We start from the raw sequence: 23,195 nt of genomic DNA, 5'->3' as shown, positions 1-23,195 counted from the left end.
TTTTGTAAACTTGAAATACTAGTTAGCTCTCCAATGTATCACTCCCCACTTGCCCTAGACCCTCACAGAAAAACAGCAGTCACTGTCTAAGGGGGACTTTGGGGCTGAAACCCTTTTGAGATGACTCATTTTTCTGGTCCTAGGAATAACTTACCATTTGGCACACACACACACACACAAAAAAAATCCGACTGCTGGTTAAGTCATAAACCCACATTCTGCAGTTTTAAGCTGCTAAATCAACAGGATTTAAACATTTGTCTTTTACTTGGCTCTATAAACTGCGCTGCCAACCATCATGATTTAAATTTCTTACGAACACTCCTGCACACTACTCTGAGCTAAGGAATAGCATAACTAGTAAGCTTCTATCAATTATATTTACTGAGCTCTTACTGTGTACAGAGCACTGTTTTACACACTTTAAAAAATGTACTATAATGGAGTTGGTAGACACCTTCCCTGCCCACAAGCAGCTTACATTGTAGAGTCTTACAATCTAGTTTCAGATAAAGTGTTAATAAATGCCAATTCAGGATGAAGGGTGCAATCCAATTATGAGAAGCAGCATGGCCTAGTGGCAAAAGCATGGGCCTGGGAGTGAGAGTTCTAATCCCAGCTCTACCACTAGTCTGCTGTGTGACCTTGGGCAAGTCATTTAACTTCTCTATGCCTCAGTTCTCCCTTCTACTTAGGCTGTGAGCCCCATGAAGGGGAGGGACCATGTCCACCCTAATTAACTTGTATCTACCCCAGTGTTTAGTACAGTGGCTTCCACACAGTAAGCACTTATATACCATAAAAAAATGACAACAACAAAAAAAACTACCTAGTGAAAACCTCCTACATTACAGATGAAGAAAATCTGAAAAGTTAATAATAGAGTCTCCCATCAAGGATAGACAAGCTTTGGTTCTGAGGCTTCAGGACTGAATCTGTTCGAAGATGTTGATTATAGTGCTAGTGGTCTGCGCTGTTAATAACGTGCTATCTAGAACCGATGCTGATCTGATACCAAATAATAATAATTATGGTATTTGTTGAGCACTTACTATGTACCAAGTGCTGTACTAAGCGCTGGAGTGGATACAAGCACAAATCCCACCAGCATTTAAAGCAAGCAGGTCACACATTCCAGTGGAGGGGCCAGATATGCAGGAAGACAGACATTAATACAAATAAATTACAGCTATGTGCAGAAGTGTGGTGGAGCTGGGGGCGGGGTGGGTGAGTAAAGGGAGGAAATCAGGGTGATGTAGAAGAGAACGAGGGAAATGTAAATGAGGACTTAGGGAAGGCCTCTTGGAGGAGATGCACCTTCAATACAGCTTGGAAGGTAGGAAGAGTAATTTTTTTTGTTGGATATGAAGAGGGAGGGTGTTCCAGGACAGAGGCAGGACGTGGGCGAAAGGTTGGTGGCGGTGAGTTCTGAACGTGGACCACAGCAACGGCCGTGGGAAGAACATGGCAAGAAACTAGCCTACGGGGAAATACAGGGTTAGATTCTGATCACTGCCGGGGGCCAGGTTCAAGGCTCCATGAAGAGACCCTGGTGCCCCAGCTGAAGCTACCCACCAATGTCACGTTCTGGGGTCTCTTCTGCGAGCTCTGAAAATGGAGCCACTCACAGCTGGGACTTACATCAAGAAATGAATAAGGAGTTTGGGGGATGCACACCCCCACCCCCCATCCCCAATCCCCACTTCCAACAACTAATTCAACCACAATAAAATAGAAGAGAAGCTCAGGGAGTAGCACTGCTAACCCAGGCACCTTGCATCACTTGCTGTTGCCCTCTACAGTCTCTAGACTGGAAGCTCTCTGTGGGGAGGGAACACATCTACCAACTCTGTTGCACTGTACTCTCCCAACTGCTTAATTCAGTGCTCTGCACATAATAAGCACTCAATAAACATCATCAATCAATGGATAGACCTTTAGCTCACGGGGGCAGGGAACGCACCCACCGACTCTGTAGCACTGTACTCTCCCAAGCGGTTAACACAGTACTCTGCACATGATAAGCACGCAATGACAATAATAATGATGCATTTATTAAGTGCTTACTATGTGCAAAGCACTGTTCTAAGCGCTGAATACCACTGATTACCCAAGCTACCTTATTAGGGAGCAGGAACAATGGGAGCAGTGGTTGGGAGAACAGAGCCTGTGGGTGACAAAACTGGTTGGAGTGGCATTTCTGGGTGCTCAGTTATTAGCCACTGCCTACTGGGTCCTGGATTCCAGGGTTCAACATGGCACTGTAAACTCAGAAGCAGTGCCCCAGTGGCATCCGAGAGCCGATTGTAGGCATGTCCCAGCAATCTCCCCTTCAGTGGGCAGTAGTACAAGTCCCCAAAGCTCATGCCTGGCCAAACACCATTCTAAGTGCCAGAGTAGGTACAAATTGACTGGGTCTGACACGGTCTGTGTCCTGTGTGGGGCTCGCAGTCTAAGTAGGAGGGAGAACAGGTATTGAATCGCCATTTTACAATAGAGAAAACTAAGGCATAGAGAAGTTAGGTGACTTGCCCAGGGTCACACAGCAAGCGATCGGCAGAGCCGGGATTAGAACCCAGGTCCTCTGACTTCCAGACCTGAGCTCTTTCCTCTAGGCCATGCTGCTTCTATGATTTTCGGTGAGCCCCGTTGTGGGACAAGGTTTAGGTCCGGTCTGATTATCCTACATTTACTACAGTGCTTGGCACAGAATAAACACTTAATAAATATCATCATCATCAAGTAGAGTCTTGGTGAAAAAAAAATCCAAGAAATCAAAAGTGTTGTTTTCCTGCTGCTTTAGACTAGAGTACCAGTGTTCCTGGGCCTTATGCATCATGACACCCATGTTTGATTTGACATCGCAGTGGACAGAGCACGGGCCGGGGAGTCAGGGGTTCTAATACCGCCTTCCACCACTTGTCTGCTGAGTGACCTTGGGCAAGTCATTTAACTTCTCTATGCTTTGGCTTCCTCATCTGTAAAATGGGAATTAAGACCGTCAGCCATATGTGGGCCAGGGACTGTGTCCAACCTGATTACCTTGTATCTACCCCAGCGCTTAGAACAGTGCCTGGCACAGAGTAAGCGCTTAACAAATACCATCATTATAATTATGATCATCCTATATTTCAGTGTCTTCTGGGCAGCAGAGGTTGGATGAGGAGGTGAAAAAGCTGCTGAACTGTGTTCTTCCCAGAACTGTCTTACGTTTGTGTTACACCCATCATTAGGAACAGACCACCAATGTAACAATAATAGTGTTGCCGTGCAGAGCCAAGGCTCACAGCAATCCTGAAGGTGTCCTCACAATGCATCACAAATAGAAGGGCACGCAAGCCGGCACCTTAGAGGAAAGTGTCCACCTAAGTCCTCTCAGGACAGGAAGCGGCACTGGTGTGCACTTCCTTCCAGGCGTCATACAACTCCCAAACCGAGTTGGAAACTTTCCGCCAAAAGAACGGGTGCCAAGCTCACCACCAGCCCCCACCCACTGAGGCAAAAGAAAAATTAGTGGGAACATCACGAACGAGCAAACTCCGATTTGGAGACCCAGTTGGAACACCCCTGCTGTCCCTTCAGGGTCACGATCCCCAGTTGGAAAAATGCTGACTTGTATCTTGGAGATTTGCAATGTTTTGAAATGTTCCCCATTACTTCGGTGGAACACACAAAAGCAATTTCGATAATGTGGTAAACATGGAGCTCCTAGAAAGCCTGGAGACATAAAATACTACAGACACAGCAAAAATACAAAACAGACATATTTGTCATGATCAAGATCATAAACTAAGATATTTTGGAAAAATGCTAGTGATTCTATTTAAGAACTAGTTCCTTCCAACTCAGAAGTTTTCCTATTTACTACATTCCAACAAAATTAGAATTTCCAAAACAAAGATATTTAACCTTTATTATCATGGGAACTACAATGAAATACTAACCATGACATATTACTTTTATTAGCTTGTGTCACAGTTCTTAAGTACATTTTTGGAGAGCAAATTATACTTAACAATGCACAGTATGTTATTTACATAGTCATGGACCAGAAATAAAACAGATATAGCTGTAAATATCAGCCTAACAGAAGCAGTGTGGATTAGTGGAAAGAGCACAGGCCTCGAGGGTCAGAGGACCTGGATTCTAATTCCAGCTCTGCCAGTTGCCTGTTGTGTGACCTTGGGCAAGTCACTTCACTTCTCTAGGCCCCAGCTTCTTTATCTGCAAAAATGGGGGTTCAATACCTGTTCTCTCTCCTACTTAGACTGTGAGCACCTGGTGGGATAGGGGCTAGGTCTAACCCCATTCATTTGTATCTACCCCAGGGTATAGAACATTGCTTAACAAATACCATAAAAAACTCTTACTCCAATGTTCACACTTTACTATAAAAGGACATTTATTTCTCCAAAACCACTGTCAGAATCCAAATGTTTAACCAAGCAAGAGTAGGGGAGGCAGGGGAATGTCCCGGCAGATGGTCTCAAAGAGATCTTAACTATAGTCAGTTCTGCAATACCAAGTGTTTTCAATCAATCATTGGTATTTACTGAATGTTTACTCCATGCAGAGCACTGTGCCAGGCTTGGGAGAGTACAAGAGTTAGTAGACATGATCCCTACCCACAAGAAGCTTACAGTTTAGTGGAGGAGCTTCGCCATGCATTTTGGCTAGCATGCTCTGCACACAGTAAGCACTCAAGAAATGAATGAAACAGCAGGAATGAGGGAAGACAATGCACGTTTGAATAGATACAGCGAATTGGAAGGTCTGAAGGGATTCAACAAGGGGCATTTCCTTACTGCAGGCTTCTGCAAGAACATGACATCCACATTAGGAGATTCCTGGGTGTACAATAATATATCTGTGCCTCCCTCTATAGATCAGCTTCTCATTAGCAAGCTCAATCAAGGCTGGCCTATTAATAACACATGACATCCTAGTCAAAGTCTTGGCTCCTCACAACAACTGGCCTTTTAACCTAGTACTGTGAAACAATTCCAGTACTCTTTTAAAACTTCAGACAACTCTGGGAGATAGTACAGTTCAGCTACTTTTTCACCTCATCCAACCCCTGCTGCACAGAGGACACTAAAATATAGGGTGTCAAGCCAAATGCTAGTTTTATGAAGCATAAGGCCCAGGAACACCGGTACTGATACAGGAAGCAGCCTGACACAGAGGATAAAGCTCGGGTGTGGGCATCAAAAGGTCATGGATTCTAATCCCGGCTCTGCCACTTGTCTGCTGTGTGGCCTTGGGTGAGTCACTTCACTTCTCTGGGCCTCAGTTACCTCATCTGTAAAATGGGGATTAAGACTGTGAGCCCCACGCAGGACAGGGATTCTGTCCAACCTGACTTGCTTGGATCCACCTCAGGGTGTAGTACAGTGCCTGGCACATAGTAAGCACTTAAATTCCACAATTATCATTACTCTAGTCTGAAGCAGCAAGAAAACAACATTTTTGATATCTTGGATTTTGTTCGGCAGTCTTCTTGTTGTTCTAACTATTCTCATGGTGCCCCTTGTCTGTCCTACACCATTTCCAACCGGAAGCCTCCTGTGGGCCAGGGATCAGGTCTGAAATGGGTGCAGAGCACTGTACTAAGTGCTTGGGAGCCTACAACAGAAATAGGAGGCATGTTCCCTACCCACATGTTTATAACTAGAGGGAGAAACAAACATTAGTATAAAGAAGTAATTTATAATTTAATATGTACATAAGTTCTGAGGGGCTGGGGCAGATATCAAATATCCAAAGGTCACAGACAGAGCACAGCTGATGCAGAAGGGAGAGCCAGCGGGGGGAAAAGATGGCTTGGTCAGGGAAGGCCTCTTGGAAGACATGTGACCTTAATAATGCTTTGAAGGTGGAGAGAGCGCTGATCTGGTGTATGTGGAGAGGGAGGGGGTTCTAGGCTAGGTGGGACAGGTGGAAAAGGGGTAGAGGGGATCCGAGCACAGTAAGAGGAAGCGGAGTGTGTGGGCGGGGCTGGAGTAGGAGATCAGTGAGGTAGGATGGGGCGAACTGGTCGAGTGCTTTAAATTCAATGGTAAGGAGTTTCTGTCCTCTCTCATCCCACCACCCTACTCTCCCTACCTTCTGCATCACCTATACACAAAGTCTGTACTCCCTAAGCACTCAGAACCTCACCCCACCCCGATAGCACGTATATACATCCTTACATTCCGTTGCTTCCCAGACCTGTAGTTTAATGTCTGTCTCCCCCCTTTAGGTAGTAAGATCCTCAAAGGCAGGGTCCAGACCCTATGAACTCTACTGTACTCAGTACAGAGCTCTGCACACAGTAGAAGCCCAATAAATACAGCTGATGAGTGGTTTTTCTAAACCCCAAGGTATTGGCACAGGGAAACATCTCTTTACATTCAGAGGACTCTTTGCTGATTAGTTTTGGAGATAACTTGTGCTGAGATGGTTGTTAAAGGGACAGAAATGTTTATTAATCACTCAGGGAAGAGCATATACCCAAGGAACAGGCAGCAGTGGACAAGCAGCAGCTCAGTGATTGAGAGGTGACAGATTCTACTAATCAGATTAGCAGTGGCTCATGCAAATACCCCGGGAAGCTACAAACCCACAGGGAAGGGGCTGAAACATGTCCAACTTCTTCTCCACAAGGATCAATCTCCAAAATTCTCCTCGAATGGGGACTATTCAAGTGCCGACTTTTCATTTAGAAAGGTGCTGGGCAACCCAGCCTTTGGAGATTACAATTACTTAGAGGAGGAGAGAAAAAAAAAATCAACAAAGTGGCTGGAAACCTTGGTGGAAGTGATGTATCCAAGAGCCTAAGGAAATGGAGGAAAGAGGTCGGCAGTATTAATGAAATTAACTTTTGGAAAGTAGTTAAAGATAGACACCTGTGAAGATCTCTACTTGGATGCCCTGTCGGCATCTCAAACCAAACACGTCCAAAACAGAACTCCTTATCTTCCCACCCAAGCCCTGCCCTCCCCCTGACTTTGCCATCACTATAGACAGCACCGCCATCCTTCCTGACTCACAAGCTCATAACCTTGGTATTATCCTTGACTCCTCTCTCTCACTCAACCCACATATTCAATCTATCAGTAAATCCAGTCAGATCAACCTTCACAACATTGCTAAAAATCCATCCTTTCCTCTCCATCCAAACTGCCATAATCCAAGCATTCGTCCTATCCCGCCTTGATTACTGTATCAGCCTCCTTGCTGACCTCCTGATTCTCGAAGCCATGTTCTTTCCAATGGGGCAAAGGTACGGCTCATGGACATAGGGTAGGAGCATACTTCCCCGGAGACTGCACTCAAAAGAGAGTTAACCATCATTCATTCTTTCATTTGTATTTATTGAGCACTTACTGTGTGCAGAGTACTGTACTAAGCGTTTGGGAGAGTATCCAACATCAGGATTTATTAGCTACCTACTTTGTGCAAAGCACCACACTTGGCATTTGGGGAACTGATAATCTAATGGATAAGCCTACAACCCAATAAGAGCATGGCATTTCAAAGCCTGTCACAAAAGGACAGAACGTAGGGGCTACCAACGCTATCGTGATCTTCCAAGCACTTAATACAGTGCTCTGCACAATGTAAACACTCACTAAATACCACTGATTGATTGGGGCAGATGCTAGTCAATATTTTTTATTGATGACGGATGAAGTAATAGTCACACAATATTTAACTGGGTTCCTAATACCTTGAAAGGCAGAAATAGAATTCAAAGTGAATTTGATAAATTGGGCAAATGGGCTCAGAAAACTGGCTGAAACTCAATCAAAGCAGTGTGACCCGCTGGACAGAGCACGTGCCTGGGAGGCGGAGGGCCTGGATTCTAATCTGGACTCTGCCAATTATCTAATATGTGACCTTAGGGAAGTCACTTCAATTCCTTGTGTCTCAGTTACCTCATCTGTAAAATGAGGATGGAGACTGTGGGCTCCATGTGGGACATGGACTGTGTCCAACCTGATTAGCCTGTATCTATCCTGGAGTACAGTGCCTGGCACATAGTAAGCGCTTAAAACCATAAAAAAAATTAAAAAGTTGAAACAAGGCCACTGCCATAAATTTAGAATGAGGAAAAATTAGCTAGATAAAAGTATATTCGATTATAAATACCTCTATTTGATCGTAAACTTCTTAAAGGCAGAGACCAGGCCAATGTCGCACATTAAACATCTATACATAGACTCAGATATTACTAATACTATTAATGATGATGACAAGCGTGATGATGCAGAGAAGAAAAGGATTTGGATGGTCACAGTCAAGCACAAGTTGGCATCTTGACAATAAGATGTAGGACAGTAAGATGATATGATGTGCATGATCCCGGAAATAATTTTTCCACTGCACATTGGAGGGGCCACATGCTTACTACCTGGTCTGAATTTGGCAACTGTAGTTTGAAAAGGACAGTGAGAAACTGAAGAACATCTAAATAAAAGCAGGAAAAGTGTTTTAACTACAGGGAAAAATAGGTCCTATGGGAAAGAGTTATTAGGGCTATTCATTCATTCAATCATATTTTATTGAGCGCTTACTGTGTGCAGAGCACTGTACTAAGCGCTTGGGAAGTACAAGTTGGCAACATATAGAGACAGTCCCTACCCAACAGCGAGCTCACAGTCTCGAAGTCTAGAAGGCTATTAATGCTGTCAAATCAAAGACTAAAGGATGCCTTTGATTAAAGGAAACAGCATGGCCTACTGGAAAGAGCACGGGCCTGGGAGTCAGAAGACCTGGGTTCTAACCCCACCTCTGCCACTTACTTGCTGTGTGGCCTTGGGGAAGTCACTTTACTTCTCTGTGCCTCAGTTCCCACATCTGCCAAATGGAGATTCAATACATGTGCTCCCTCTTATTTAGACTGTGAGTCCCACGTGGGACTTGATTATCCTTAGTACAGTGCTTGGCACATAGTGAGTGCTTAAATACCACAATTATCATTATTAGTAGTAGCATTAATTGCTTTTAAGCATGTGAATAGGTTTTCTGAGAAAAGTGCTGGGCAGTTGCTTTGTTTCTCACTAAAGCAGGAGAGAATTTGATTGGACATCAGTCACTGGCACTTGAACGCTTACTGTGTGCAGAACACTGTACTAAGATCTTGGGAGAGTACAATATGACAGAGTTGCTAGGTACATCACAACCCTGAGACCAGCTATCAAGGATCACTAAGGATCATTAAATTTTAAAAAAAAAGAAAGAAAAGAAAAAAGGCAACCGTCTGTTCTGGTTGGGCTGGGCATTCATCTGCCTGGAACCAGGAGGCTTCAAAGAGATAGTCTCTCAAAGTTCCTTCAAGTGCTATAATTCTTAGACGCTTTACATAATATCATAAAAATGTACACCCAGTTCCCTATAACCAGAGAGGTGAATTCTTGCAGAACTCCGACGAAAGCAAACTCCCACTGTAGAATTCACCACGTCATTCCACTCTGAGTGGACAAAGGGGGCTACTGTCCCATGAAGGTGACTCCATTGGCATTTCACTCCCACCGACTGGAGGCAGGAAGGGTAGCATAAGCTAGTCTGCCTCACGCTTGGAAATCAATGGTACCCACTGAGCACTTGCTGTGTGCAGAGCACTGTACTAAGCGCTTGGGAGAGTACAGTATAACAGAGATGGTAAACATGTTCCCTGGCCACAACGAGCTTACAGCCTAGAGGGGGATGGAAAAGAATCAAGAGGAGACTGGATGGCAGTTCCACCTCTTGCCCCCTGCCACAAGAGTGGGTTGAGGTCTTGGGGGTGCCACGGGGGCTGACATCCTCACGCCATGAATGGGCAGCATGGCTTGTGGACAGAGCACCAGCCTGGGAGTCATAAGGACCAGGGTTCTAATCCTGGCTCTGCCATTCGTCTGCTGTGTGACCTTGGGCAAGTCACTCAGCTTCTCTGGGCCTGAGTAACCTCATCTATAAAATGGGGATTAAGACTGTGAGCACCACTTGGGACAGGGACTGTGTCCAACCTAATTAGCTTGTATTTACTCCAGCGCTTAGTACAGTGCCTGGCACATAGTAAGTACTTGACAAATACCACATTATTATTATTATTATTATAGGCTGGGCTCCTCCTGGCAGAAATGGAGGGGGGCACTGGGGTCCTCGCAGTAGGGACAGACATGGGTTGGATCTCTGCGGTGCGAGCCCAGGCTGGGCCCTCGCAACTTGAACAGGGCACGAGCAGGGATTGGGATCCTCGGGGCACCCAAGGGGGTTCGGGTCTCCGCAGTTAAAGCAGGAGCTGGACACAGGCTGGAATCTGTGCGGTACAAGTGTAGGCTGAAGTCCTTGTGATGCGAGCGGGAAGGTGGGGGGGGGGGGACTCTGCAGCCACGACAGAGCCAATGCGACACCAGCCAATGCCACAGGGGCTGGTGTGGTCCCATGGGGACAGTGAGGCAAACCACTAGTTGGCCCTGGGGCAGGGATCCAAGGAGCCACTTGCACTAGGCCCCTGTGGCCAAAGAAGATCGGCGGGAAGGCAGCAAAGAAACGGGAGCATTTTCAAGTGGTGGCTTTTTTTAGGAGGGCTTTGAAAGCAAGGAAGCGGCAGCTTTGGGGAGAGAGGGAAAAAGAGAGAGAGACAGAGAGAGAGAGAGAGAGACAGAAACATACAGGGAGATGGACACCCAGACAGGGAGATAGACAGACACACAGGGAGACAGACCTAGACAGAAACAGAGAGATGGGGAGAGAGAGAAAGAAAGAGAAAGAGGCAGAGAGAGAGAGATAGACAGGGAGAGACAGGGACAGAGACAGACAGGGATGGAGAAAAAAAGGGAGAAAGACAGGGAGACAGAGAGTCAGAGAGAGAGAGATCCAGGCAGGGGAAAAGGTGGGGTTCAGAGGGTTGGAAATGAGAAAGTCCTGTACAGTTAGACGAGCAGTTTGAGTAGAGTGATGGGGTGAGGAGCAAAGTGATGTGTAGTGAATGACGTTTTAGGAATGTGATCTCGGCAGCAAAAATGTAGGATAGACAGAAGAGGGAAAAGGCTGGAGGCAGGGAGGCTAGCAAAATGGCTGTTAACTGCAATTGAGCGGGGAAGTAACGGTAGCCACACGGATGGGAAAGCAGGGGGGAAATGAAATATCACAGAAGGAAAAACCACACGGATGGAAAAGCAGGGGGGAAATGAAATATCACAGAAGGGAAAAACCAGCAGGATTTAGAGACTCGATATGATAGAAGAGAGAGGACAAAGAGGGGTCAAAGAGTGTCAGCTTCTGGGAAAGGGAGCACAATGGTGTTGTCTACAATGATGGAAAAGCATGTACGGACAGATATTTAAATTATATATTACAAAATCAAATCAAATCAATCGTATTTATTGAGCACTTACTGTGCTCAAAGCACTGTACTAAGCACTTGGAAAGTACAAGTTGGCAACATATAGAGACAGTCCCTACCCAACAGTGGGCTCACAGTCTAAAAGAGGGAGACAGAGAACAAAACCAAACATACTAACAAAATAAAATAAATAGAATAGATATGTACAAGTAAAATAGAGTAATAAATATGTACAAACATATATACATATATACAGGTGCTGTGGGGAAGGGAAGGAGGTAAGATGGGGGATGGAGAGGGGGACGAGGGGGGAGAGGAAGGAAGGGGCTCAGTCTGGGAAGGCCTCCTGGAGGAGGTGAGCTCTCAGTAGGGCCTTGAAGGGAGGAAGAGAGCTAGCTTGGCGGATGGGCAGAGGGAGGGCATTCCAGGCCCGGGGGATGACGTGGGCCGGGGGTCGATGGCGGGATAGGCGAGAACTAGGCACGGTGAGGAGATTAGCGGCAGAGGAGCAGAGGGTGCGGGCTGGGCTGTAGAAGGAGAGAAGGGAGGTGAGGTAGGAGGGGGCGAGGTGATGGAGAGCCTTGAAGCCCAGGGTGAGGAGTTTCTGCCTGATGCGCAGATTGATTGGTAGCCACTGGAGATTTTTGAGGAGGGGAGTAACATGCCCAGAGCGTTTCTGGACAAAGACAATCTGGGCAGCAGCATGAAGTATGGATTGAAGTGGGGAGAGACATGAGGATGGGAGATCAGAGAGAAGGCTGATACAGTAGTCCAGACGGGATAGGATGAGAGCTTGAACCAGCAGGGTAGCCGTTTGCATGGAGAGGAAAGGGCGGCAGGCAACATGTCTACCAATTGTTATAGTGTACTCTCCCAAGAGCTTATTACAGTGCTCTGCACACAGTAAGTGCTCAATAAATACCACTCACTGAATGGGTGAAGGTTTTGGAGGGAAGATGAGTTCAGTTTTTGATATATTGAGTTTAAGGGGCTGTTGGGTCACCCAAGTGGAGATGTCCCAGAGGCATAAAGAAAGGAATTGAAAGTGGTAATTCAGTGCCTGATGAGAAAATAGCTCATCCATGAAAACCTATTTTAACAAGAAGAGCAAAAATTATAGCCCAATTTTCAAGTGAAAATGCCCTTACAGCTATATTTGTTTAAAAGAAAGCACTCTACCCAAAAGACATTCATGGTATTTTATCTCTACTGCTCAGAACCTAATTTGGAAAAGTGAATTTGGGACAAAGATAAGGTAATTCTCCTCCCAGAAGAAGATTGTGAATCGGAAAAGTATAGTAGGAAGCTACAGTTTAGAAAAATGTAAAAGAGAAGAATCAAGGGATAAACACAGACAGCTGAGTTTCAAAACAATAGTGTTTTGTTTTAAAACAAAACTGTTGAAAAACAAAACTTGTTTCAGAGCAATTTTTGGTTACTGTAAGAAAGTGATATCCTAAGAAGATGAAAGGCAGTCTCTTGGGTAGCAATGACTTACTCCACCAGACGTTAGAGAAAGAAGACAATTTAAATCAGATAGAGAGCTGAAATTTTTAAAATAAGGAAGAGGGTTACATACATTGCATAGCTATTCTCGCTCACTTGCTCAAATTAAGGATTAAAACTGCTTTCGGTTAAAGCAAAACTTAAAAGTTTAGGTTTAATTGCCGCTTCGGTTCCCACTTAAATATCTCTAAATATCAAATGATACTACTCTTAATGAGAGTCCTTTTCAGGGAACTGTTGCATTTCTCTTCATTTTATTTTTCCCATTACAAGAGGGCATTTTCAATGTGACCAAAGTGCATTATTTGTGCTAGAAGAACACAGATCGCCTGACATTCTTGGTTTTGTACCAAAAGGGAGATGATTATTTTGAGTTCAAGTGTTCTACTTTAGAAACGAATGAGGCCCAATTTTTAATAACAAATGATTTTGTGTGCCTAGCAGGTACCTCCAGCTTTGTTTTCCTGATCTGATTACCAAAATGCCATTTTATTCCCCTCCACCTCAGCTTCCAGAGCTGAATGTGGTCACGCAGATTTCTCTTTGTAATATTCTCTGGACATCAAGTTGCTATCTGCCTGGAGCTGCCGTATGTGGGCAAAGCGGGCATTTGCCCTTGACAGTGTTTTGCCTCTCTGCCCATCTATGACCTGACTGCACACTGTGTCCCAGAGGGAACGCAATCGGCTTCAGAGGAGACTGTGTAACTCTTCGCTCTGATTCCCAGACCGGCAGTCCCGGGCCTGAGGTTTGCCTATCAATCCCAATGGGAGGCTACATCCTGTTAAATTAATAGTATCTACGGAGTGCTTATTGTGTGCAAAGTACTGTACTAACAGCTAGGGAGAGGACAATACAACTGAGTTGGTAAAAACATTTCCCACCCAAAACGAGCCTATCGTCTAGTCAATCTATCAACAGCATTTATTGAGCACCAACTGTGTGCAGAGCACTATACCAGGACAATATGACAGTTTCTATTCATTCTATTCAATCATATTTATTGAGCATTTACTGGGTGCAAAGCACTGTACTGAGTGCTTGGGAGAGTACAATACAATAAACAGGTACATTCAATGCCCACAAGTTTACACATGGCATATCAACATAATTTCTGTCCACATTCAGAACCTCGGCCAAACTTCTAAGCATACAAAACAGTAATCAAACTTCCAATGGTATCTTTTGAATTACCATTACCATGAGAAGCCAGCATGGGGTAGTAGATACAGCACAGGCCTGGGAGTCAGAAGGTCATGCGTTCTAATCCCAGCTCTTCACCTGTCTGCTGTGTGACCTTGGATGAGTCACTTCAATTCTCTATACCTCAATTACCTCATCTGTAAAATCAATCAATCATATTTATTGAGTGCTTACTGTGTGCAGAGCACTGTACTAAGCGCTTGGGAAGTACAAGTTGGCAACATATAGAGACAGTCCCTACCCAACAGTGGGCTCACAGTCTAAAAGGGGGAGACAGAGAACAAAACCAAACATACTAACAAAATAAAATAGAATACATATGTACAAGTAAAATAAATGAATAGAGTAATAAATATGTACAAACATACATATATACAGGTGCTGTGGGGAAGGGAAGGAGGTAAGATGGGGGGATGGAGAGGGGGAGAGGAAGGAAGGGGCTCAGTCTGGGAAGGCCTCCTGGAGGAGGTGAGCTCTCAGTAGGGCCTTGAAGGGAGGAAGAGAGCTAGCTTGGCGGATGGGCAGAGGGAGGGCATTCCAGGCCCGGGGGAGGACGTGGGCCGGGGGTCGATGGCACGGTGAGGAGATTAGTGGCAGAGGAGCGGAGGGTGCAGGGTGGGCTGTAGAAGGAGAGAAGGGAGGTGAGGTAGGAGGGGGCGAGGTGATGGAGAGCCTTGAAGCCAAGGGTAAGGAGTTTCTGCCTGATGCGCAGATTGATTGAGAGCATGAGCCCCACATGAGACAGGGACTGTGCCCAACCCCATTTGCTGGTATCCACCCCAGCACTTAGAACAGTGCCTGGCACATAGTAAGCGCTTAACAAATACCATCATCATTATAAGTATTATTAATTACTCATTCCCTACATTTTTACCCATTAATCCATTGCCCTCAAAAAGCTGTCGGTTGAATGCAATTTTAAATGTTGTTCCTTCAAGCAATAAAAGCCACATAATAGTTAAAGGTAAAATGGAAGTCATTTGCCTGCCAAAAACTTAACTTATCTCTTCTAAAAACTGCTGGCATTTCCATCCCTTGAAGTTGATCTCGAGCTGTACTAATGGCCCTTTAAATCCTGGACTCACTACTGCCAACAACTAGAGCAGAAGAAAAAAAAAAGACTTACCATTGAAGTGAAAGGGGATAATTTGTATTCTATTTACATCGATAATTGTAGTGCTTTAATCTCCTACCCCACCCCATTGTCATAAGTATCTCAGTGTTTGTAAACATTTACCGGTTTACAGCCCTCCCAGCAGGTGCCTTGACCCTGATTGTTCCTTCACAAATTGGTCTGAAATACAGGGCTCTCCTTACAGCAGGCAAGGAAGAGCATTCATTCATTCAAACGTATTTATTGAGTGCTTACTGTGTGCAGAGCACTGTAATAATAATAATAATGGCATTTATTAAGCGCTTACTATGTGCAAAGCACTGTTCTAAGCACTGGGGAGGTTACAAGGTGATCAGGTTGTCCCACAGGGGGCTCACAGTCTTCATCCCCAGAGAAGCAGCATGGCTCAGTGGAAAGATCATGGGCTTTGGAGTCAGAGGTCATGGGTTCAAGTACTACGTGCTTGGGAGAGTCCAGTACAATGCTAAACAGACGCAGCCACTGCCCACAACAAGTTTACGGTCTAGAGCAGTTGCACATCACAGCCAGAATCCCTGATACCCTCTTTCTTATTATGAGCAATAATAACTGTGGTATTTATTAAGCACTATATGCTAAGCACAACCCTATGCACTGGATGTAAGATCCCACATGGGGCTCACAGTTTAAGTAGAGGGGAGGGCAGGCATTGAGTCTCCATTTTGCAGATGAGGGAGCTGAAGCCTAGAGAAATTGAGGGACCCGCCCAAGGTCAAACGGCAGGTATGGGGCAGCAGTTAGAACCCAGGGCCTCTGACTCCCAGGCCCACGTTGCACCTCAAACTCTTCCCCCTCGCCCCACATTCCACAGGGAAGAAATTCCCTTCTCAGGGTCCAGATTCCTCCTCTGTGTGTTATTGACTGACACGGGGGAGCAAGGAAAGGAAGGCAGAAGAAGAAGAGTTGAAACCTCCACTCATTAAACCGCTACTCCGACAGCCAGGGCTCAATGCTCGGCTAGGTTCTCCAAGCCCCTCGGCCGAGATGCCCCAGCTGAAAAAGAGCACGAGTGGCTACAGAAGCACAGGTGCCCACCTCCAAGGGTCGATGGGAGCCAAAGTCAGTTAATCAATCGTATTTATTGAGCACTTACTGTGTGAAGAGCACTGCATACTAAGCGCTCGGGAGGGTCCAATATCAAAGCTCCTCATCGTCCCTCCTAAATCCCCTCCTCCACCTCACAGCTGACACCACCACCATCCTGTCCCTCAAGCCCACAGCCTTGGCACTGTCCTTTGACTCCTCCCTCTCTCTCCATTTGCCCGTCAGCTTGTCCTGGATAACACTTCCAGACTCTGCCCCATCTTCTCCATCCAAATGGCCACCCTGCTGGTCTAAGCCCTTGTCACCACCCAACTCGAACGCTGCATCAACCGCCTCATTGACCTCAGTGCCTCCAGTACACACGTTTCACTCTACTGCCCAGATCCCTTTCCTTCAACGTCATTCTGCCCCCATGAACCACTCCTCCAAAACCTGTAGTGACGACCCATTCCTCACCGAATCAAGCAGAAGATGGCTTTATGACCATCAGTCAGCTCTCTCCCTCTTACTTACCTACTCTCTTCCCCAACAACAACCTAGCTCGCCCACTTGATTCCGCTCAAAAAAACCTACTCGCCCTGTCCTGTCCTCACACTGTCATCTGCCCAGGTGGTGTCATTTCGGTTAGAAAATGTCTTTCCTTTCAGTCCTGCTACCCCTTGAAAAGAAAAGGTTGATGACCCCGCTAGAAAACACTACTAAGACGGCTGTGCTTTTGAAGTTCCTTACACAGGACCTTTATTCCAAAGAGTACCAGGTACTTCACTGACCTTTGTTGGTTCTTGCAAGGTATCTACTCTAAAAGTACCACCCTATTAGATAAATGGAAAAAGACTGGTATAAACTCAGTTGCATTATACTCTCCCAAATACTTATCATCTGGTAAGCGCTCAAGTACCACTGTTGATGGTATCACCGAAGTGACAAAGAAACCAATGGCTTATCAACTGGGCCAACCCAACTCTTCTCCCTTCCCCCTATTTATCTGCACCGCCTTTTCACTCTGCCTGTGAAAAAGATTTAGATTCTAAAGGTGGGGGGGGGGGGGGACTGACAACAGCCGACTTTTAACTACTAGATGTCATTTCAATGTGTGAACTGGGTGGTGAGGCATGTGCACTTCTCCCGAACATCAGAATACCGTAGCTAACCAAAAAAGAAATCGAAATATAATCCAGTAGTCCTTGTAAATGTAAAAGACGGGCAGCAAGCAGATGATCGGCTTTCACGAATCCGACAGGCCAAGAGAGAAAGAAAGAAAACAAGAAAGTCCAACAGAGCGTGCCTTGTTTAAGTGCCCCGTATCCGACTAAAAGGGAGGATGGGTGGTCAGTATATGAGGACGGGCCGATTCCCCAGTCCAAAAGGCCGGGATGGGGGTGGGGAAGAAGCGGGTGGCGCCCCTCCTTAGCGATTGGATCCGTTTCCCGGGAGGGGCCTGCTGGGACGCAGAGTTGTGTGTCTTTCGCACACACCCACACAATGACAAACACACACACACACACAAACGGGGTGAAAGAGGAGATCCTCTGGTCTGCCCATCACTGGGGCGCTGACCCGCACCCCTCCGAGGGGTGTAGACGAGGTGGGGGGAGGGAGGGAGCGAGGGGGTGTAGCCCATGAGCGGCTGACCGACCCGGGGGACGCGGGGTGGGGGGAAGGGCGCCCGGCGGCAGCCCGATCCCTCCTCCCGGCCTCGGGGCTCTCCAGGACACAGGCCCAACTCCCGCGATCCCCGGCTCCGCGGAGGGGCCGCCGGCGGGGCCCCCCAAAGGGGGAGACGGAGGTCCCCGCGCTGCCCGGCGGCGCACCTACCTGGAACCTGGCGAGCGGGATCGGCGGAGCCCCGGAGCCACGGGAGCCGTCAGGCACCACCCTCGTCACGGGGGCCGCGGCAGCCAATCGGCACCGCCCCCCCGCGCTCCTCGGGGACCAATCCCGCCGCGCTCCGGCCTCCCGCCACTCAGCCAATCGACGCGGGACAAGGGCGGGCACCCGCTCTCTCCCCGCCCCGCTCCGCTCTGGCCCGGCAGCCCCACCCCTGCCTAGGCCACGTGCCGGCCCCGGCCCGGGCCTCCGTTCAAGCGGCCCCTACACCCTCCCCCCCCCCCGGGGGGGGGGGGGGGTGCGCCCCGGGGAGCGGGCCCGTGGGACGGGCGTCTGCGCTCCCGAGAAGTTCTCCGCCGAGGAGGGGATGCTGCGAAAAGCAGAAACCGAAGGGGCGGGGGGGGGGGGACACAATCAATCAATCGTATTTATTGAGCGCTTATTGTGTGCAGAGCACTGTACTAAGCGCTTGGGAAGTACAAGTTGGCAGCGTGGCTCAGTGGAAAGAGCCCGGGCTTAGGAGTCAGAGGTCATGGGTTCTAATCCCGGTTCGGCCACTTAGCTGTGTGACTTTGGGCAAGTCACTTCTCTGGGCCTCAGTTACCTCATCTGGAAAATGGGGGTGAAGACTGTGAGCCCTACGTGGGACAACCTGATCACCTTGCCCCCCCTGCCCCCAGCACTTAGAAAAGTGCTTGGCACATAGCTCTTAACAAATACCATTGTTATTATTAAAAGGGAGAGCAAAGGGTGGGGTGGGGGTGGGGGGTGTTGCAAAAAATGGAGAGCCAAGAGGGGGGAAGCGGCGAAAAGCAGAGAGCCGAGAGCGGGGATGCTGCGAAAAACAGGGAACAAAGAAGGGGGATGCTGCCATAAGCAGAGAGCAAAGAGGGGATTAAGTGTAAACGCTAAAAGTTGAGGGGGGTTGGTCCCTTCCCTCCAGGGACAGCCGAGATAGAGGTGGAATTTTCAGATGATAGAATATGCGATCCGACTCCGGGCAAGTCGAGCTCAAGTCGGGAGAGTAAACACCAATTACGCAGGAGAACATCAGGGTTGTTTCTGGTGATTCATCTCAGGAAGAAGTATGGAGCTCATTCCTGCGGACGGACCGGACCGCTTTTGAGGTTTTAGCCGTTAATATGCAGTCTGCAATTTTCAAATAATAATAATAATAATGGCATTTGTTAAGTGCTTACTATGTGCAAAGCACTGTTCTAAGCACTGGGGAGGTTACAAGGTGATCAGGTTGTCCCGCGGGGGGTTCACAGTCTTAATCCCCATTTTACAGATGAGGTAACTGAGGCCCAGAGAAATTAAGTGACTTGTCCAAAGTCACACAGCTGACAGTTGATGGAGCTGGGATTTGAACCCATGACCTCTGACTCCAAAGCCCGTGCTCTTTCCAGTGAGCCACGCTGCTTCAAAGCCTGCCAATTACTAGTAAACTCTTTGTAAAATGATTAGTAGCCTATCATTATGTAGAATAAAAGGAAATGAAATGGGGAAATAAAAGTCTTAATATCTTGTGGGTGTAGATGGCAGTGGGGAGGATGATCCTCCAAGATTCCTTCCCGGATTAATCCCCAGTTTAATCAATCAATCTGTGGTATTTATCGAGGGCTCACTGTATGAGAGCACTGTACTAAACAGTTGGGAGAGTACAGTGCAGCAGAGTTGGTGCCTTCCCACCACATAGTCCCTACTGGTTTATTTATTCCATTTATTTATTCATTTTAGCCTCACTTCCCTTTACCAGGTGTATCCGTTTCTTCTCCCCCACCCCCCCATCGTACTATACGATTTGTGATCGTTTCCCCCCACTCAGTTGTAAAATCGAGATCACGGACTATGACTTCTATTGTCCTCTCCCAGCTGCCTGATACAGTGCTCTCTGCATAAAATAGGTGCCCAGTAAATATGATACAGTCAGTCGTATTTATTGAATGCTTAGTATATGCAGAGCACCGTACTAAGCGCTTGGGAGAGTACAGTACAGCAGAATTAGCAGACACATTCCCTGCCCTTAGTGAGCTTGAATGAGGAGAGCAGAGTCAGAGACTCCATTCATTCATTGACATTAAATAATATCTACTGATCACCTACTGTAGAATAATAGTAATTGTGGGATTTGTTAAGCACTTACAGTGTGCCAGGCACTGTACTAAGTGCTCAGGTGTTTACAAGCAAATCGGGTTGGACACAGTCCCTGTCCCATGAGGAGATCACAGTTGCAATCCCCATTTTACAGAAGAGGTACAGAGGCAGAAAGCACAGAGAAGTGAAGTGACTTGTCCAAGGTCATGCATCAGGCAAGTGGTGAAGCTGGGATTGGAACCCATGACCTTCTGACTCCCAGGCCTGTGTGCTATCCACCTTGCCATGCTGCTCTGTATGCAGAGCACTGTACTAAGCACTTGGGAAAATTACAGGTATGATCATTCAAGCACAGTCTCTGGACCACAAAGACCTAACAGTCCAAGAATAGGTAATTGGATCAGGGCAGGGGGGAAGAGTTTGGTGAGGAACCCATGGGAAACTAATCAATCAATCAATGGGATTTATTGAGCACTTTATGCAGAGCAGTACACCAAGAGGTTGGGTGACTATGACATTTAGGGGAAGCAGCAGAGAATTAGGATATATACCTAAGGGAGGTGAGGTTCCCGGAGGGTGAGTATCAAAGTACTTAAAGGGTACAGAAACCAAGTACCTAAGTGAGACAGAAGGGAGGAAGAATAAGGTGGGAGGATTAGAGGTTAGTCAGGGAAGGCTTGGAGGAGGCTGAAATAAGACAATACAAAACAAGAACAATCAATACAATAAGAGTGTGAAAATGATAGTTCAAGTAGTTCTCAGGCTCCTCAGAGTTCAACTGTCACAACTTTCCAAACATTCTAAATGGAAGCCGGGTTCTAATCCTGGCTGTGCCACATGTCTGCTGTAGGACCTTGGGTGAGTCACTTAACTGCTCTGTGCCTTAGTTTCCTCATCTGTAAAATGGGATTAAGACTGTGAGCCTCACGTGGGACAGGGACCTTGTCCAACCTGATTACTTTGTATTTACCCCAGCACTTAGTACAGTGCCTTGCACATAGTAAGCACTTCACAAATACCATAAAAGAGATATGCTAGCTACTTCTGCTTCTTCCTTCCATACACCAATGGAACAGGTGGCATGTGGAGTGAGTGAGTTCCTTCCTGGGAGGCAGGCCTCAATCTGGGTCAGCTCTGGGTGTTCATTTCATTTGTTTTATGGTACTTGTTAAGCACCTACTATGTGTCAAACCCTTTTCTAAGTGCTGGGGTAGGTATGAGTTAATTAGGTCAGACACCATCCCTGTCCCTTATGGGACTCACAGTCTGAAGTAAGAGGGAGAACAGGTATTGAATCCCCATTGTACGGTTGAGTAAACTGAGGAACAGAGAAGTTAAGTGACTTGCCCACGTTCACCTGGCAAGCAATTGGCAAGAGTCGGGATTAGAGCCCAGGTCCTCTGACTGGCCCGTGCTCTTTCTACTAGGCCATGCTTCTTTTTCTTCTCGTGGGAGGTGTGCGAAAATTTAAAGCACCTAGTCTGAGTCTGACACGACCCCTGTGTTAACAGGGAGCAGGGAGGGGAAAATAACAGCCCAGCCCACACACTTCGCTCCTCTAGGGCCAGTTTACTCACTGTGCCCCAACCCCTTTCTCCCATTCTCCCTGCGGCCTGGAACTCCCTCCCCCTCTATATTCACCAGACCACCACCCTCCCATCCTTCAAAGCCTTATTAAGGGCACATCTCCTCCAAGAGGTCTTCCCTGATTAAACCCTTTTTTCCCCTGCTCCCTCGCTCTTTGGCGTCATCTCTGCACTTGGATCTCTGACCACTGGACAGTAGGTATTTCCTCCATCCTCAACCCCACAACGTTTATGTATATATCTATAAATTATCATGAAAAGATATTTATATTAATGTCTGTCTTCCCCTCTAAACTGTATGCTGGTTGTGGACGGGGAGCATGTCTACCAACTCTGTTGTATTTTGGCAGAGCCTGGATTAGAACCCAGGTCCTTCTGACTCCTAGCCCCGTGCTCTGTCCATTAGGCCACGCTGCTTCCCTTCATTTGTCTTTCCTACTGTGTCTGTCACCAAGCCATTCCCAAACTTGCTTTTGGATAATAAGTCCCTGAAGGGCCAAAGACCGTGTTTAACTCCCATTTATGTCTTTTTCCCAGCAGTTAGTCCAGTGCTCTGCGTACACTAAGCTTTGAATAAGTACAGTCACTACTAAGATGATGACAGGGTTGAACAGGCTTGGCTAATGTTTCCCGTGTTTCACTTGGTCAAATGTCTGAAGCTAACGCTGGCCTCATTGTACAGATGGTGGAAGGGAGTCAAAGAGGCATGATGCCATTATGTGCACATGCATTCATTCATTCATTCAATCGTATTTATTGAGCGCTTACTGTGTGCAGAGCACTGTACTAAGCACTTGGGAAGTACAAGTTGGCAACATATAGAGACAGTCCCTATCCAACAGCAGGCTCACAGTCTAGAAGGGGGAGACAGACAACAAAACAAAACATATTAACAAAATAAAATAAATAGAATAGTAAATATGTACAAGTAAAATAAATAGAGTAATTAATCTGTATAAACATATATACAGGTGCTGTGGGGAGGGGAAGGAGGTAGGGTGGGGGGATGGGGAGGGGGAGAGGAAAGAGGGGGCTCAGTCTGGGAAAGCCTCCTGGAGGAGGTGAGCTCTCAGTAGGGCTTTGAAGGGAGGAAGAGAGCTAGCTTGGCGGATGTGCAGAGGGAAGGCATTCCAGGCCAGGGGGAGGACGTGGGCCAGAGGTCGACGGCCGGACAGGTGAGAACGAGGCACAGTGAGGAGGTTAGCAGCAGAGGAGCAGAGGGTGCAGGCTGGGCTGTAGAAGGAAAGAAGGGAGGTGAGGTAGGAGGGGGCGAGGTGATGGAGAGCCTTAAAGCCGAGAGAGGGTTTGCCTTATGCGTAGGTTGATTGGTAGCCAATGGAGATTTTTGAGGAGGGCAGTAACATGCCCAGAGCGTTTCTGCACAAAGATGATCCAGGTAGCAGTGTGAAGTATAGATTGAAGTGGGGAGAGACAGGAGGATGGGAGATCAGAGAGGAGGCTGATG

General features: G+C 47.0%; 1 protein-coding gene across 6 annotated transcripts in view; it reads right to left on the bottom strand.

Moving 5' to 3' along the window:
* Positions 1–18,088, bottom strand: part of FER (FER tyrosine kinase) — a 300,139-nt gene extending 282,051 nt beyond the window's left edge. For all 6 annotated transcript variants that reach the window (XM_038770433.1, XM_038770435.1, XM_038770436.1 and 3 more), the window contains exon 1: positions 18,036–18,088. The gene's annotated coding sequence lies outside the window, so the exon portion shown is untranslated. The remainder of the gene's footprint in view (positions 1–18,035) is intronic.
* Between the last annotated feature and the right edge of the window lie 5,107 nt (positions 18,089–23,195).

The sequence above is a fragment of the Tachyglossus aculeatus genome, chromosome X3 (genome assembly GCF_015852505.1).
Source record: "Tachyglossus aculeatus isolate mTacAcu1 chromosome X3, mTacAcu1.pri, whole genome shotgun sequence".
Lineage (NCBI taxonomy): Eukaryota > Metazoa > Chordata > Mammalia > Monotremata > Tachyglossidae > Tachyglossus > Tachyglossus aculeatus.
This window is presented reverse-complemented; position numbering and strand designations above follow the sequence as displayed.